Source organism: Pelodiscus sinensis, chromosome 1 (genome assembly GCF_052426305.1).
Source record: "Pelodiscus sinensis isolate ZL-2025 chromosome 1, ASM5242630v1, whole genome shotgun sequence".
NCBI classification, from domain to species: Eukaryota; Metazoa; Chordata; order Testudines; family Trionychidae; genus Pelodiscus; species Pelodiscus sinensis.
Window position 1 is genome coordinate 13629189 of NC_143052.1, and position 15197 is coordinate 13644385.

General features: G+C 43.4%; 1 protein-coding gene across 2 annotated transcripts in view; it reads left to right on the plus strand.

The window, feature by feature from the left end:
- The window catches only part of CELF2 (CUGBP Elav-like family member 2), a 495286-nt gene that overhangs the window by 27023 nt on the left and 453066 nt on the right, over positions 1-15197 (plus strand). The gene's annotated exons all lie outside the window — the stretch shown is intronic.

Below are 15197 nucleotides of genomic sequence, written 5' to 3' on the forward strand. Positions count from 1 at the left end.
CAGCACAAGTCTGGTTTGAGGCCTAAAATGGACAACACTTAGCTAATATAAAGCAAAGCTAAACTGTGAGCAAGAGGTAGGCCCCTGCTCACAGAACTTGGCATGAACAGGGCTGAGAGTGCAGAATGCTAACTGCCAATAGGCCCAGGTGTAGAACAGTAATTGGTACTGAAAGCACATTCCAAAAGGATGGTACCACCAGCTCGTTAAAAAAAGACCTTGGTACCCAGATTCCCCACAGATACTGACCCAGGTTCAGGAAAGGGTCTAAAATGACAGCATGATAGAGAGGTTCTAATCGAGCCACGAGGTAAAGGTTAATGGGTGGTATCTCAGTAGCATCAAAGGGTGATAACCTGACACATCAGGACTGATGTGTAACTTGTTTATACCTGTATATAAAGTGGTGTCTTGGAGGGGCAGTCTTTGTCCAGCTGAGGGGGCCGTGTGGCCTCCCATTGACTGAGCTGTACCCATTGTTACAGGTACATCTGTGTAGTGATTTGGTAGAGTCTACTGACAACTATTACTGTATTTCACTTACCAATAAACCTGTCCGGGTGCTTTCAATCCCTATCTGATTCATGGTCTTTGGGGGGCTCTCTAAGAGTCTGCTGTGTTGACTAATTGCACAAGTCAACATGGCCCACATGATTTGAGTGCTCATGCATGCAGCCTTCTGGCTATCATAATTGATGGCACAAAAGACCTGTCAGGATACCAAGACAGTAAATGCTGACCTACTACAGATGCTTTAATAGAAAGCCAGCTGTCCTTTCTTGTGAAGGTTAAGGCACTAGACCGAGACTTGGGTATCCTGTTTCCCAGTCATCCCACAGGAAGTCTGTGGCAGAAGTCTTCTTTGGATAACTCTTTAGGCCTCTGTCTCATCTGTAAAATTGGGATAATTCTCTGCTTCATAGGAAATTTGAGGATGAAATTCATTTATTTCTGGGAGGCGCTCAGCTCTCTTCACCAGGTGCGATACTGCTGCCTAGATTAGTCAGCTTCCTGCCGGTGGGTGTAGCTTTCTGGTTTCACCATATTCAATCAAATTGCAATGTATTCTGCCAGAAGCACCTCTCTCTCCAGGCTCCTTTGTGCGTGACCTTGGGCATACCAGTAGTATTGAATTTTAACTAAATTTTCACTAAAATTACTTGAACGTCGAAGGGCATATAGGGGAAACCATTCCTGGATTGAAGTACTAGTATATTAGGGTATGTCTACACTACCCCGCTAGTTCGAACTAGCGGGGTAATGTATGCATACCGCACTTGCTAATGAAGCCCGGGATTTGAATTTCCCGGGCTTCATTAGCATAAGCGGGGAGCCGCCATTTTTAAATCCCCGCTGCTTCGAACCCCGTGTAGCGCGGCTACACGGGGCTCGAACTAGGTAGTTCGGACTAGGGTCCTATTCCGAACTACCGTTACTCCTCGTGAAACGAGGAGTACCGGTAGTTCGGAATAGGCACCCTAGTCCGAACTACCTAGTTCGAGCCCCGTGTAGCCGCGCTACACGGGGTTCGAAGCAGCGGGGATTTAAAAATGGCGGCTCCCCGCTTATGCTAATGAAGCCCGGGAAATTCAAATCCCGGGCTTCATTAGCAAGTGCGGTATGCATACATTACCCTCCTAGTTCGAACTAGGAGGGTAGTGTAGACATACCCTCATTGCATTTAAATGGTATCATCTGAGTGACTAACATAATTATCTTTTACATATGAAAACAAAAGTTCATAGTCCCAAAAATGCATTCCTTGAAGACTGCTCAATACACAAGGGCTGCATTGGTAGGTTCTGTTTTCTACAAAAAAAAGTTAGCTTTCCCATATTTTTTTTAATGTATTTTCTGTGAGCCTCTCTTTTTGCTTCAGGATCACCAAAGGAGAATGCTGATGGAGGAAATATGAATGGAGAGTCCCATTTTTGTACTAGGTGGTGGTTGTTAAAGCCCCAATCAGAGCTAAATCTTGTTGTGCAAGGAACTGCCAACACAGAGTAAAATACAGTCAATGTTCCAAAGAGCTTTCAGTGTAGTTGACGAGATGCAATAAGTGAGGATTTGAGAATCAATAACAAGGATTGGTGTTCACACAGGATAGTTGTGAACATTGATGGGAATATTTGAGTCTTTTTAAAAATAAACTGTAAGACCTAGATGAAGAAATAAGGTGAATATCAGAGATGCATACTGACCGTTAACCTGGACCTTCTCAGTTGATAGTTTCCCATTGGCGTAACAGTAGAAATGAATGCTGAGGGATCTGTGGTAGAGCAGGTTAGTAACTTTGTTGACTAGTTTGGGGGATGATATTCCATTCATACTTGGGAAGGAGCCATTCAGCAAAGCACAGCTGTGCTTGCTCTATCCTTGTCTGAGAGAAGAGCCTGCAATGCAGTGATGTAAGAAGGGATGGGCTAAGTGACTGCAAAACGAATGAGGGGAGAGAGTTTTCCATAAGGCAAAATTTGGGGGAGGCTTTAAAATTCAACTACAAAACCCCTGCTATTTATAATGTAATATTAGTCTCCCTGCAGGAGAAACTTTTTGCTCTTGTTTTAAAAATTCATATGATCATTTTTAGAAGAAGATTGAAAATGATTGTACTTCTACAGAGTATTCATATTGATAGATGCTTAAAAAAACACCCTCTTTCACAAACATTATTTCATAATAGGGATTAGTGCCTGTGTGTCTTTCAGGGAGAGATTCCTAAATCAGGATAACAGGGGTAGACACCAAATGAATTGGAACACATGTGGAGTCTCATCCTTTTTTCTCTAAGCTTCCTGTCTCTGCTGGGTCCTAGACAGATGGTTAATGTTACTTTCATGTATTTATGGAGAGACATAGTAGTGACTCTACCAAGTTATAAAAAGAGTGCAATAATGATAGAGCACTATCATATACAGGAAGAAAGCTGATGTGGAATCTGAATTACCCTGACATTATCGAGCCTTGAAACTGAAATATTTGTGTGTGCTTCATAGATCTGATCACTCCAAGATCTCTATCCTACACACACACACTCTCACTTACTGAAATCCATTTTAATAGGGCCCTGACACCATGGAGCAATGTACAGTGAAAATATAAAGGACATTTTGTTTTCTTAATCCATTTTTCCATGTGTTCACTCAAGATGCAAAATATACAGTTAAATAAATCCAATTTGCATGAGATTTTTCATGCGTGCAGCTCTTGCTGTGAACTAGAGAAAGTTTCCTTTGCAATCAGAGAAAATATGAGCCCTGCCAGTGGCTAGTTTAACACCTGTAAGCCCATCTGGCTGTTAACCAAATGCCGTGTAGGCTAGTAGATAAGTAGTTCTTATTATTTCAAAGATACCAAGTTTGACTCTGCTGGCTATGCATTTTCTTTTATCTTCTGTGTCCAATCCATTACTATGTTTTCAACACTCAATTCTCTTCAAATCCCCAAATATTTTAAATTGAGAGTGAAATTCACCTCTATCCAAAGGTCCTTGCCTGCATACTATGATTAAAATGAATGTTTTGGAAAATAAGATACTTATATGAAAAATGATGTATCCATTCTTTACATTGGAAATGCAAAGCACCTGATGCAGTTTAGTTTTCATGCAGTGTTTCACAAATGCATACCATATATACTCGTTCATAAGCCGAGTGTTTTGGGGGAAAAAAATACCTCTGTGGAGAGCGGGGGTCGACTTATGAACGGCTTCCAAAAAAGCAGAGTTGTAGCGGGGGATCTGGTATGAGCTGAGGCAGAGCAGTACTGGCCGCACAAGGTCCCAGACTGCTGTGGCTCTGCTTTTTAAGTGTAGTAAGAGCCTAGCAGCTCTTTTTATATTTAAAAAGCAGAGCTGCAGCTGTCTGGGACCTTATCTTCCCTCCTCTCTCCCACCCCCCAATCTTACAGAGAGAAATTGATAAAAAGTCACTGACCCGTTTAAAAGATGACTCCAGTGTACAGCAGTCTGGGACCTTATAAATGAGCCAGTGACTTTTTACCAGTTTTTTTTTTTTCTCGTAAGTTTGGGTGGGAGGGGTCGGCTTATAAAGGAACAAGTTTATGTTCGAGTATATATGGGAGGTCTTTTGTATAAAGCACTTTGAATTTGTTAGGCTAACTTTTATTAGATTAGTCATGTTCCATAGTTCATTTAGTTTTAGTGCAATCTTTGACTGTCCCAAGCATTCCCTCAAAACGACTGTAAAGTTTCTGCTTCCTGCTTGAAAGATCAAATTAGAAGTGTTATTTATGGACGGTTCCAAAAATATTCTGCCAAGAAGCAGAGACCAATGGTAGAAAACTTCCAGTTGAGTGGTTTAAAGTTTGGCAAAATTATACAAACTATTAGGAACAAGACCTATAATGGGAAGAGTTGGGGAAACCTTAATAATAAGGAATGAACTTAAACAAAAAAATGGTCTGGTAGCACTTTATAAACTGACAAAACATGTAGATGGTATCATGAGCTTTCGTGGGCACAGCCCACTTCTTCAGAAGACTGGAGTTTTTCATCTGAAGTAGACTGTGTCCATGACAGCTCATGATACCAACATGTTTTGTTAGTCTATAAAGTGCAACCAGACCATTTTTTTTGTTTGTTTATCCTCTACAGACTAACTCGGCTACCTCCTGAAGCAATAAGGAATGAGCTAGTTAGTTAGTTTTTGTTTTCTGGAAGTGCCTGTGGGCATCCATTAGGAACAGTGACTAGTACATATAAGAGAACATGTTCTAACCCTAACCTGAACGCTTCCGCAGCCCCTATATTGGGGGGAGAGTGAGAATCAGAGATGAAGAATTTGTATGAGCCCATCTCCTTTCATTTAAAAAGAAAACAAATCTCTCGGGGGGCGGGCAGGATTCCCTTTTAAGGGATGGAGGGCCTACGACAGTGACGAGCAACCAAGGGTAGTGAATGGGCTGCATGAATGGCCCACCTTCACCTCAGTGGACCGCAAGATTGTTGTAACGAAGACAGTCTCCCGGGACAGGGTTGTTTTGGTAACTACACTTGTGTGCCTAGAATTTGTGTGGACTGAAATGGTAGCAGCACTTTGGATGCAGAGCGAGCACATGGTGCGCTCAGTTCATATGTGGTACAGTCAGCACATACCTTGATTTACATGCATGTCACTTAAGTAACACTGGTAGGGAAAATGCCTGCCTAGATGAACACCAGCGGAATCTGGCAACCCTGTGTTCAGGTGGTAACAAAACTGGCACTCCAGTAGGGTTACCAGGTAGGTTTAGAAAAAATACCGGACAGGCTGGTGGGCAGGGGGTCAGGGCAGCGCAGCTGGCCTGGAGAGATGGGGGAGGGGTGTGGGGCAGTGCGGCTGGCCAGGGGAGATCGGGAGGAGAACCGGCCGGCAGGAAGCAGGGGTGGTTGGGAAGGGGTCAGGGGCAGCGGAGCTGGTTGGGAAGTGTCGGGGGAAGTGGGGGGGGGGGCAGAACTGACCCAGGTATGTGCAGATCCTGGGGCGTTGTCAGTCCCGCACACGGTCCGGAGGAGCCCGAGTGAATCCGACTGCGGCTCCACCATGCGCTCAGGAGGAGGGGCAGGGCTTCTCCTCCTCCCCAACACGTCAGATGCAGCCAGGGCTCCCTGCGCTGATTGTGCCCTGCCTCCCAGCCACTCCCCCAGCCCTGCCAGGCTTCCGTCCAGCGCCCAGCCAGAAATCCAGGAAATACCGGACATTGCACGTGTCCGGTATTTTCTGGATTTTTTTTTTTACCGGAGACAGGGCCCAAAAACCAGACTGCCTGGTAGAATACCGGACACCTGGCAACCCTACACCCCAATGGGCTGCCTGTGGCCATCTGGCCACAGGCTGCCCACCCTGGCCTGGAGTCAACCAGCACTTTCAGTTATCGGCCCCAGCTAGGAAAGGGTCAGGTGATCCCTGTAAAGTGAGCACTCAGTGAAGGGAGCTAGGGGAGGGAAACTGACTCCTGCAGTAGACCCTGAAGCTAGGGTGAGTGAGAGAGGAAAAGGGGAAAAGCTTCTAGGAGCTACAGCTGGGCTGGGCCAAGAAACTGTTTTATATTTGATGCTTTGCCTAAATTGTACATTCGTAGAATAAAACTCTGGCTAGAAAAACTCACTAGGTATGACTGTGATTGCTTCATGGGCTGGGGAGACCGGCCAGAAGCCGACATGCGGTGGAAAATATAGGCATGTGATCAGCCCCTGGAACTGAGGGGAAACTGAGGCAGTGGCTAGCCCGAAACCAGACTGAGTCAGGTAGCCATGCTACACTCCATGAATTTGTAATCCATGGGATTCTCAGTCGAGTCTCACTCCTTTTCTAAAGCTAGTAGGGTAAGAAAGCTGTAGTATTTGATCTTTAACTTAGCACATGATTTTTTTTTTTAAGCAAAATTCCACCAACATACGTGCAGTATCTATACAAGCACCAAAAGGTCTGCTCTGTCAGGGCTCGAGTACAGGTACCGATTACTCTTCTGAGCTTTTGAGACAAGCCAACTCCCACTGAAATCTGTCCACTGGTGCCTCACAGCACCTCTCAGGATGAACCCCTATCGGCTCACAGTAAATGGGACGCAGTTGGCTCTTTGGTCATCCCAGTTCAAAGTTCTCCCTTTAATAGGCAACTAGATTGAGCCAGACTTTTTTTTTTCTTGCATCTGCCTCTATTCTACCTCAGTGTTTCTCAACCTTTTTTTATAAAGTGCCCCTTTTTAATAAAAAAAAAAATAATTATAAGTACCCCCAGTACTTACAGTTTTAAGACACACACAATTTTTTTCAACCATTGCAACACATTTGTTTAAACAACTTAATCGTAGCCACGCGGGCGATGAAATTTTTGAGTGTAAGAAGTACAGAAATAATAAAGTGCTGTAAAACTTAAAACAAAAGTTCAGTTTTCTCCAAATTTCAGTTGTGTTGACATACCCCCCCAAACTTCTCTCAAGTACCCCTAAGGGTACTCGTACCACTGGTTGAGAAACACTGTTCTAGCTAATATCGCCCTGGTCCCCATTAAATGGCTTGCAAAAGCATCTGCTGAATCTTTAGCATTGCTGAGATCCGTGGGACTACGTGAGGTGCCTAAAATTAAGCAGGGGTTTAAGGGCTTTCTGCATTAGGACTTATCTAGCTGATAACTTTTTTTTTTCTAGGTTAGCCTTTTTAATACATGAAATGTGTTCCAGGGGTGGGGAGTTGTTTTATGCAACAGTTTCTTTTCTTTTCCATGCTGAAAAGGGGAGTGCAAGGTCTCTCTTTCTGAGCAATACATTATCCGTCCCTTGCCAATAATAATTTTCTGTGACTAGCAACAAGGAAACCTAATGCTCAAAAGTGTAAGCTCTCTGCATGCTCTCTCCTGGCAACAAGGAAACATTATTACCTTAAAGCTAAGAAAATGAACTGGGAGAACTTTGTCTAACAACCATTTCTCTTCTTGATTGAAATAAATGAGCCCAAAGATTTAGCCCCATGTTCATGCTTCAGAGAACAGACTTCTCCATTGATTTGCCTCAGTGAGCATAATTTTTTATTTTGATGTGCAATTAGGGCAAATTGAACTTATTTTTTGTCTGACTTTAACTTCTATACAATGTCCCTTAATTAAGAATGCTATGAAGGGGTGGCAGGTGACTTGATATGTAAAGCTGGGACTGCTGTGATCAGAACTTGAGCCACAGTTCGCACCAATTGCCTGCACTCGCTGGACTATATGGTAGGGAAATTAAAGGTGGGGAAGCCAAAAACATGCTGGTTCAGACCAGAGGTAGTCTATGCCAACCAAATTCAGGTCAGCCTTCATTACAGACAAGGCAGAGGGCTGTATTAATCACAATGCTGTGCTTGCCAGATGGTGGTCACATACTGTTGGGGGCACATGTAATTAGTGGAGTCCAAATCCAGCGGCTGGACTCATTGCATTCTTCCTGCATGTTAATGTTGCTCAGATTGTTAGCAACAACCCCAGCCCTAAATGAATGGAAAGGAAGCTAACTGCTTGTCAAGTCAGCAAGTGCTGTGCTAATCATGTTTGTGGGGCAGTCTCCTCCTCTGATCACAGGGCTGGGAATCAGAAATAGACATTAACGCCCTCTGTGGCTTTGCTTAACTTCCATGGGACAGTTCTGCAAGGGTGTCAATATTTTCATCTTCAAAACACTTTGCAAATCCTCAGTGTTCCTTTGTGTCCTCTGGAAAGGCCACTATCCAGGGGCTGCTGTTACAATTTTTATAGTGGGGGTGGGAGAAGAAGCTGAGAGCCATTGAACCAAACTGTAAACCCTGTATTTAACAGAATCCACTTTAGGGCAAGCAGTATAACCTGCACACCTTCTGGGTGTGGTGTACTGCCCCATCTGATGGCACTGAGACCACTTACAGAGAGAGTAAGCATGACCTATGGCCTTAGCTACCAGCCAACATTTAGCTCATATGTCATTTAGCTCATATGGTAAAGGTCCAGGCATTAAGCTTCGACGGTCCCAGCAGCATCACTAATTCCAGCATTTACTCCACTGTCTTTGTCTTCCATGCAAAATCACCCATGGAGATGCATTAGTTTGTCCGGTGGAAGGGGGAAGAGAGAGGATAAAGATACATACAGTAAAACTATTGTGTGAAAAAAATGTCTTTTGCACAAACCATGTTCCAAAATATTCTTCATCATTATCATCAACAACCATGGGCTCAATGCCTGTTGGTGTCCGATGCCTCCCTCACTATTTCCTCCCATCTTTGCCTGTCCGGTACAGAATGGCTCAGTTTCTGTAGAGTAGCTCTGCACCGACCTACTATCATCTACCCATTCTCTGTGGGGTCTGCCTCTCCTATTCAGACCATCCATTATGCTGAATATCAGGGTCTTAAATTTTCGCTCGTCGTTCATTCTGCAGATATGCCCGAATAGCTGTAACTTCTGTTGTAGAACCTACTGCAGTAGGTTCTATTTTGGCTGTATCTTCCTATATAATTCCTTGTTGGTGACTTTCTCATCCATCCTATTCTCAGGATTTTTCTATAACAACTCCTCTCAAATGCCAATATCCTTCTCTTCGAATCTTTTGTTATCACCCATGTTTCACAACATGCTGCTAAATACACACGTTTTCAAGACGCTCAACTTTGCAAAGGGTTAAATAGTCAAAGCAGAGGGGAGTAAAAGCAATCCTGAAATACGAAGTTAAAAGGTGTTTTCAGCTGCATTCTGAAGCCAGATGGAAATGTAACATGACGGCCCTTTCCCCTGGCAAAAGTATCTGCAGAGGGGAGATCTCTTGCATCAGTAGGTGGAAACTTGTGTGCAACAGCAAAGAGGAGACCTATGCTGTGTGAATGGGCATGGTGTAGTAATCTGGGCAATGACAGAGGGGTTTCAGAAGAAAGGAGGGCAATGCTTCAATCAATCCTAAAACTAGTTGGAGAAAAAACTGTTTTCACTGAAGACAGTGATGCACTTCTCTGAGTGGCTGAGGAAGCAAGTCACCACATATACCCCATGTTGGGGCATGTGGGTGGGCAGAGGACGTAGAGGGGAGAATGTGAATGTGATGTATCTTTTTTTTTTTAAATATAACCTGGTTGCCTCAGCCCATAGTTTCTCAGTTAGATGTTATGCAGTAGCTGCTCCCAAATTGCGGTAAAGTGCAGCAACCTGTTATTGCCCTGTAAATAATTGAATAACCTCTTCCAGGCAACATGGTCAAGATGCAGATTTAATTTACTGACAGGCCAGAAGTAAAGATGGCTGCATCGATTCGGTTCACTGTCTTTGGTAGGAGATACAGTGTATTGGTAGGTAAATAGTTTACTGAATCTGCCAGATTTCCTGCAGAGAATAAGCGTACCCTCTGGTCTGTTACATGTGCTTATATGAAACAGTTCCCCTTCAGTTCTCAAGCAGCAGGGAGTAATATATTTTTCCAATACTTTTGTGGGAAGATATAATGAATCATGTTTATTGTAGCAGAAACTTATAAGGGTTTTTTGTTGGTGGTATTGAAGGCTGATTGTCTTTGGTTTCTGTTTCCTGTGAAATGGTAAGACCTAATATAAAAGTGATCCGGAAAGCTTTTTATATGTCAAGGTCTGAGATTAGGACCCCAAGTTGTTCCTGCCACAGATATTACTTCACTAGCACCAGCACTAACTTTTGTTTTCAGTGGTTGGTTATTAAATGTTTAAGATTGGGAAACTGAGCTTTGGGCATTCCAAATTGAAATGCACCACATTAATGCAGAGGACTCGCTCATTCCGTATCACGAGGCGTGATAAATATCACAACCAAAATGTGTGAAGTTGCTTGTGATTTTGAGTGCCCAGCTTGATACTGCTTATCAGGTCCTGACTTTCAAAAGTACTGAGCCCTCGCCTACTGACAACCAGGCTCTGTTAAAGTGTCTAGTTTTTGGACAACTGAAAAATCGAGGGACTCAAAAGCAGAACGGTTTGGAATTCCCTGGTCTGGCGCTGTCAGGACCTGACCAGTCCTGAAAAATGGAGTTTGCTGGACCAGGAGAGGTCAATTCCTACCACCAGCCCCCCCACAGCCTGGCTCCGCCCTTCAGCCAATCCTCCCCAACCCTTCCCCCACCTCTGGCTCATCTCGGCTCCTGATCCTAGCAGAGCTGCCTCCCCCCACTCCTGCTACTGGTCTGGCCATCCCTCTGACCTTGGAATGGCTCCCTGCCACTGGTCATCTACAAGCGCTCCCTGGTCCAGTAACGTCCATGGACCAGCGGTTGTTCTGGACCACAGCGTCCCAATTTAGAAAGGTTTCACCTGCAGTGTTGTCCTGTAATTGAGTAGTGTATTAGGTTACACTTAAAGGAATGAGAAGTAGAGAACATGTGGCCACTTCAACATTGTGCTTAGAAACCAGGGGTGAAACCTTTAGTCTAGTGAAGTCAGTGGCCAAACGCCCCTTGACCCCGAAAGGCCTAAGATTTTTTTCACCCATAATTTTTGGAATATTCTGACTCTTCCGTCTCTGAATTCTGATGTTACGTTACATTTATTTATTTATTTATTTAATTTATTTATGCTTTTATGGTCTAGTTCAAGTGGTTGTGATGTTTTGCTTGAGTAAGGACTAATGGACTGAGGGGTTTTTCTATTCTCCTGAGGACTTTTTAAAGAAAAAAATGGGGGAGTGGGGAGAGAAAGAAAGAAAGAAAGGAAAAATTGGAGCTAATATAGGGCCCTTTACAGAGGGAGACCTTCAGAAAGGCATCTTTATTTGAAGTCTGCTAAACTGTTTTTCTGAAATAATTTGCAAAACCTGAGTTCATTTTTGTTGTGCCTGTTAACGTTAACCTACTGGAGCTCTAGCCCCTGAATCATGTTGACTACTCAAACTGTCAACTGCTGCCTTTTAATAAAAGGCAGTGATATAATAGAGCCATAGAAACTCTATTTAACTATCTGTCTTTTCAAACCAATAAAAGGCCCTAATCACCTATAATCATTAGATTCTTTTGCTCTTCTCATGGTCATAGGAAAATTTAAATCCCCAGATTCCTGGCCGTATTCCAGAACGGGAAATTATTTTCTCTAGCTAAATTCCCTTTGCACTTTTTGATTGAGTACAGTACTTTTCTACACTTCCTGCTGTAAATTGTTTTATGTAGTGTCACTGTGGTCTGTTAAACAGCTATGAAGTTCCTCTCCAGAGAAAGACGCACTTCAGTGGTGCTATGTGCCTAAATAGCTATAAAGTTTAAAAAAAAACAAAACCCTTTCAGATCAGGAGTCACTATATAAATTCATGGTTTTCTTTGTATTTTCCAGCTTTTGAAGGGTTTTAGATAAAATTTAATGTACAGTCCCATGGTTCAAGTTAGGCAGGGTTGATGACTTTTTTGCTGTGTTTTTGAGGTGATAAATGTATTCTACAGAATCTTAAATTGGGGGAGGGGGGGGAGGGGGGTATTTTCCTTTAAAAAGTTTCTAGTCCACAGAGAAGAGAAAAGACACGGATGCAAAAATATCTGCAGACAGTCAGAATCAATAGTTCAGAGAGGTGTTATCTGCTTCTTTCTTCTTCCTGGGGTGTTAACGCTAATGCCCAGTAGTGATGTTAGATAGCAGGTAATAGAACAGTTGACTAACTGCATGAATTCTTAGTGGTTAGTCGATTTTTCTATAGTTCCCGGTGGTGGGGCTGGCAGCCAGTGCACTCTGGCCCCACTCCCGCGGAGTCCCCTGCCACCTCATGCTGCTGCCTCTGATACAGTATCAGAGGCAGCAGTGTGGGGTGCCAGGTGGGAGCCGGTTCATGAGGGGAACCAGTTTAAAAACCAGCTCCCATCATGGACCAGCTGCCTGCCATCCTGAGCTGATACAGAGGCAGCAGTATGGGGTGGTAGCAGTCACTGTCCACAGGGGGTCCAAGCTCCCCGTGGACAGAGGATGTTGGCCTGGAGAGAGGGAAGCGGTTGAAGGAAGCTGCTGCGAAGCAGCCTCTGTCCCCAGCAGCCTCTGCATCACAGCAGGCTCCCCTGCCCATCCTTCCATGCTGCTGCCTATAATAGAGGTAGCCGCACGAAGAGGGGGTAGTCAGCTCCTGCTCTCCTCTCCTTGCTGCCTTTGTTACAGAGGCACCAAGGGGAGGAAAGAGTAGTCAACTAGATTAACCGATAAGTCCAGGCTTATCGGTTAATCATTTAGTCAACTACTCATTGACATCCCTAATGCCCAGTGATTGATTATTTAACTGACGTTAACTATTTCACTGATGATCACATTTAGGAAAGGAGAGGGAGAATCACAGATCTGCTCATTCTTCTGTGAGTGGTTTCTCATGTTGCTGTAGTAAAAGGATGGAATGTGGGAGTCTATAATCTCTTCTTGTTCTCAGTTGGGCCCATCAGGGAGATTCTAGTCCAGAGGCCCCTTGGTGAGCCACTCCTACTTTTAGCTGTGCCTCTGCAGGTGCTGGTGATCGCAGCTCCCATTGGCTGCAGATTGCCATTCTCAGCCAATGGGAGCGGTGGGAAGCAGTGTGGATGTGACACCACTTCCTGAAGCTCCCATTTGCCAGAAACTGCGATCTGTGGCCAACGGGAGCTGCGATGGCCCATACTTGCGAAGACACAAACACATTTAAAGGTGGGAGCCCACCAGGAGTTAACCCTGGTGGACTGGATGTAGCCCACAGGCCAGTATTTGCCTACCCTTGCCCTAATCTCAGAAACCAGTGAGAGGTTCCAGTTTTTCCTCCAACTCACCCCCTCCCTCCATGCCCTGTGTAGCAGGGGCCAAGTCTACTCTTGGGCTGGATGTGGGGCCAAAAGGATTATTTTTATAGTAGCTGCTGCTCTTCTATCTGCTAGAGACTGCAGACTCACAAAACTATTACTGCCTCAATTACACATGAAGAAGTTTTTCAAGTTTGTTTCCAAATATGAGGACTAGAAGCTTTATTGAAAGCTTAGATTCTGGTGTAATTACATGATTCCTGGAGCTGGGGACCGAGTCCTGTGCCTCTGTCTTGCCTGAATGTCCAAAAGCTGTATTCATATCCCACTAAAGGAGAGTCTAGCCTGCATGGTTCCCCTTCAGGCTTAATTTGAAGATCTCCATGCAAATGTGGTGGTTTTATTTTTGTCTCTGCAGAAGGTGGAGCTTATCTAGTGGGTGGAGCCTATGGGAGTACAGCTACTTCTGTTTTTTCAGATGATCCTTGGACAAGTCATGTGGGTTTTGTGGTTTTGTTATACAAATACAGTACAAGGGTTATTTTTGTGTTCTGAGGTTATGCTTTGCTCAACTTTCTGAGTGTTTTGTCACTTATGCAGCCAAGAAAAATCCCAAGATTTTACTGCTTTTCATATACATTTGTTTTCAAAGATATTTTCTCCCACAAATAGACATACCCAAGCAGATGCACATACATATTAGTAAGCACACATATTCATATTCAGTATTGATGGAAGAGTGCTGTGCTGCTTAATAGTTTGTCGCTTAAGTTTCAAGCTTACATAATCTATGGCTGCTGTAGGGCAAAGGTATAAAACTTTCATGAGAAATATAAAATATACAAAATGTTGTTGTTAATATTTAATACAATTTTTCAGCAGTCAATGAGCAAAATCAATGTTTATTAATTAAGTTGCTCTGTTGTAATAGCAGCCTTCACTTTTTCAGGGAAGAGGAGTGCATGTTTCGCAACAGAATTTAGCCAGCTCTTTTTAAAAACAATTATGGTACATATTGCAATTGTATTAGTCATGCTTATACTAATTGGTTGCCTTGTGCTTCAGCAAGTAAACAGGGCTATTTCACTGACATCTTTTATTTAAACATGTTTCTTGACAAGAAAGCTGGGTTTTGTCCAAGGTGTTTAAGTGAGATAAATTGCAGTTCATACTGGTTACGGTTGGAACATCAGTGCTCCCAAATAGCTGGTCTATTATATCCAGAGGCACTGAAGACAAGAATGTTCAACAATAACTAGCAATTCAAAGAAATAATGGGTAACTTGATGTATCTTTTTCCTTCCCGCCCCCATATCGGCCTAATACATCAAGGGACTTAAGCCGGTGCTGAAATTTAATGGGGCTACTTATATTCCTTGTTGAATTGGGGCTTATGAGACCAATCACAGACTCACAAGTAAGGAGTCCTATTGATATCAAGGGAAACACTCCTAATTAAAGTTATTCATGGGCATAACTCTTTGCATGGTCGGGCCGTTTACCAGTCATAATTTCAGTCAACTGTTACAACTCAAGTCAAGTCTGTTTACCAAGTTGGATCACTTTGATCAAGATAGCATGAAAACTGATAGTCTAGATGTCTGTGTGAGAAGACTCTCTGACCAACTATGATTAAGAGCGGACAGCTGGAAATAGTAATATGGCCATAACAGGCCATCTTTTGATTAAATAGATGTCCAACATTATTTCTGTGACTAAATTAGCTTGTTAACTAATCTTGAGGTCGTTTAATCTTCCATTTTCCTATGGCATGTGTCGCTTAAATTAAACTAAATAGGTTCATGTTTGAAATGTGTGTATCAAGAAAAGATTATTTTGGTGTAATGTGAATTTACTGTAAGGCACTAAAACCTTGCTGATCAGTCTTATGAATTTAACAAAATCTTTAATGAGAACACGGGCATGAGAACTAAGGGTGTAGAGGGGTTCTGATCTTGCAGCTGGGCTGCTGGCCTCAGCTCCCTTACTCCTGTCCATGTCCCACT